This window comes from Lynx canadensis, chromosome F1 (genome assembly GCF_007474595.2).
Source record: "Lynx canadensis isolate LIC74 chromosome F1, mLynCan4.pri.v2, whole genome shotgun sequence".
In the NCBI taxonomy this organism is placed as follows: Eukaryota; Metazoa; Chordata; class Mammalia; order Carnivora; family Felidae; genus Lynx; species Lynx canadensis.
This window is the reverse complement of record NC_044319.2, coordinates 2,517,496-2,520,849: the sequence shown is the minus strand read 5'-3', so window position 1 is coordinate 2,520,849 and position 3,354 is coordinate 2,517,496.

Here is a 3,354-nt window from a genome sequence, read left to right as displayed (position 1 = left end):
CGTGCCGTCTGCAGTGTGGTCCTTCCGCCTCGGGATGGGTGGTCCTGGCGCTCTTTGGGAACCGGGGGGTTGCGCTGGGACTGCGGGGGTCCCCGGGGTGGGGTCAGATTGGATAATGTTTCGATCTGCAAAGGACTGAAGACACCCTTCAAAACTAGGCACTTCAGAGCCGCCTGGGGGGCTCTCAGTCGGCGAAGCGTCCGACTCCGGCTCAGGTCATGATCTCACCGTTTGTGGGTTCGAGCCCCCGCATCGGGGCTCTGTGCTGACAGCTCGGAGCCTGGAGCCTGCTTCCGATTCTGTCTCTCTCTCTCAAAAATAACATTAAAAATTTAAAAAAAACAAACACCAAGCCTTTCAACCTTCTCCACAAAATGTTTACGTAGCAGTTCAGGAGTGTAGACCAGCCACAAAGTGCTTGTCCCGCACCCCTGGGTCTGGGGCAGCTCCGTGAGGTCCTCACGTATGGAGCGCAGCTCTGTGCAAGGTCGGGTGCGGGCTGCTCGCCTCTGTGCCCCCCACTTGCCCCCAGACCCTCCACAAACAGGGCTCTGTGGTCTCCGTTTTAGAGACGGGGAAGTTGAGGCTTGGATCCATTGTGACCTGGGAAATAAATGGGGAGCAGAGATTCGGAGAGCAGGCTTTGCCCGGTTTCAGATACAGTGCGGTCCTCCTCCTCCCCAGGGAGCACCTGCGGGCGGAGGGCCTTGTCCTGTCTTCCCGGGGTCCCCGGCCGGAAGCAGGGGGCCTGGCGCTTCCTGGCCTCGGCCCCCCGCTTCCGCAGGCTGGGGCTGCACCGTCTCCCAGAACGTCAGGCTGCTTCCCGGAGAGTCTGAACAGAAGAACCGCCAGCCGAGTTGGCTCCAGGGTCGGCCCCTCGGAAAGGTGTGTGGACGCTGGGTGAAGGCGAGGCTCCCCCAGGCCCCGTCTCCCAGCGACCGTCCTACCCACACCGCCTCCGTGTTCGCGGCCACCGACGGGGTTTAGGGTTAGGACGCGGGCTCTGTCCGCTCCATTGGGATGTCACCTCGAAGACGGGGGCTTGACCCTGTTCGTTGCTGTTTCCTCACCCCCTAGCGGCGCCAGGCATGTGACAGGTGCTTAGCGGACGTGTGCCGACGGTCCCCGAGCGCCCTCGGTGACCACGGCCGTCGGGTGCACGAACGCTCGTCCTCAGGCAGGAGAATGACTCACAGGTGCGTGGGCTCCCTGGCCCCTGGGTCCTGCGCCCTCTGCGGGCCGTCCCTCCTCCAATCACAACCCGTTCCTCTGTTCTGCAGTGGCTGGCAAAGCCTAAAATACTATCTGTCCCTTTACAGAAAAGGTCCGCCAGTCCCTGCCTCAAAGGAACAGGGGCCACTGAGGAAGAGTTACCACCTGCCAGGCACCATGCAAGGTGGTTGACGACTAAGCAGGACAATCCTTACGAAAACCCTGCGGGATGAGCTCCGTTCACCCCCATTGTGTACCTGAGAACGCAGGGGCGCAGAGGGGGTGAGCGACTTACTCGAGAATCGCGCAGCTGGTAAGCAACTCGGACCCCGGCTTTGAACCACAGCTCCAGCTATTTCCGTGACGCTGCGCGACTGAGTCTACCTTCCGAGCCGGGGGGGGGGGGTCGCTGGGCGTGCGGCTACGTCACAGAATTTGGGGGGCGGCCTGGGGCCAAGCCAGGAGTCCTGGTTTTTTGGTGGCTATAACGCCGATTAGGCGCTGCAGATGTCGGTCCCAAGCGTGGCCCTCTCCTGGGGGTGCCGGCTGGGCCACAGAATCCCGCGAGCCCAGGGGGAGCTGGGCAGCCTGAATCAGTCCGGGAGGCACCGTGTGCTGGGCTCCACGCGCCCCTGCAGCCTCCTTCCCCCAGAGACCCAGACGTCAGACAGACGTCATCGTCCCTATTGACCTGGCAGGTCACGGGCTGGCTCACACGCGCCTCCACAAAGACAGAAAACGCATCCCTCGTTTCACAGGCACCAAGACACGGTGTGTGCGTCAATCCTTCTCCCTTTATGGCGACAGCTGTGCCCCGCCCCCGCCCCCCCCCACCCCCGCCGTGAGTGCAAGGGGCGCAGACAGGCCTGAGCAGCGAGGTGGGAGCTGTCGCACCTCGCCTGGGTGTGAGCGCTGGCGGTTGTCGGGGGCTTTTCTTTTTCTTTTCTTTCTTTTTTTTTTTTTAAGCAAAACATACAACAAAATACAAGCACCGGAAGCGCTTCCCCAGCAGACGTTTATTTTCTCGTGGTTCCGGAGGCTGGACGGCCAAGATCAAGGTGCCCGCGGGTTGGTCTCAGGGGAGAGCCCCGGGCCGACCTCGCCGACCTCACTGGCCTCACGTGGCGCTCACGCAGGGCCACCACCTGCCTGGGCGGGGCCCGCCGCCGTGCCCCCCCCCCCTTAGCCTGCGAGGGGTTCTTGCCCGCGCTGCTCCAAATACGCGAGGAGGGTTGGGGCTCCCACGTGTGATTTTGGGGGACACACACGGTCGGTCCCCAGCCCCGTTGCTAACATCACGGGCTGTTTCCCGCTCCACCTTTCGTCCTGCACCTCCCAAACTTGTGAATGAGTTAGAGCGGTTTTTGGGGTGGGGCGCGGGGGGGGGGGGGGGGGGAGGGCCACGCTAAGTTCTGTGGGTTTCGATGAGGCAACACGCATTTGGGTTCTTTTAAAAATAGTTTCTGCAAGTCCTGGGCAATCAGTGTCTCACCGGGGCAACCTGCTGGCGACACAGCAGCCCTGTTTACCTGCGGTGGAAAAGCGCCCAATTTTAGTCCTGTTACCGCGGCCCATGGCCTGCTGCCCCCGCCCGCAAGGGAGGCCGCCCCCCTCTGGCCGTGCTGGGCAGGACAGGCGCCCCCAAATGCCCAGTGCCTAAGATCCCTTCCCCTCCTGGCTTCTCCCAGCCTAGCTGCTTTTTTTTAAGGTCTACTTTATTTAGAGAGAGAGAGAGAGAGCACGGTGAAGGGGGGGGGGGGGGGCAGAGACGGGAGAGAGAGAATCCCAAGCAGGCTCCTCCACGCTGTCAGCGCGCAGAGCTGGACCCGGGGCTCGATCTTACAAACTGAGATCACGACCTGAGCCCAAATCAGGCGTCGGATGCTCACGGAGCCACCCAGCGTCCCATGAGCCACGCAGGCGCCCCAGCTCGCTGCATCTCCGTCCTAGGGGACTCAGGGGCCTTGGCGGCCGTCGATTCGGGTTGGTGGCCCGCACCACCTTACCCCCTGCAACAACCAGACGGGGGGATGGGGGGGGGCAGGCACGTCCGTGGATCACCTGTGCTGTGTAGGTTGGGAAAAGTGAGGGCAGGACCGAAGTCAGGACCGGAACCCAGGGCAAGGCGGGCGTGGGGGCGGA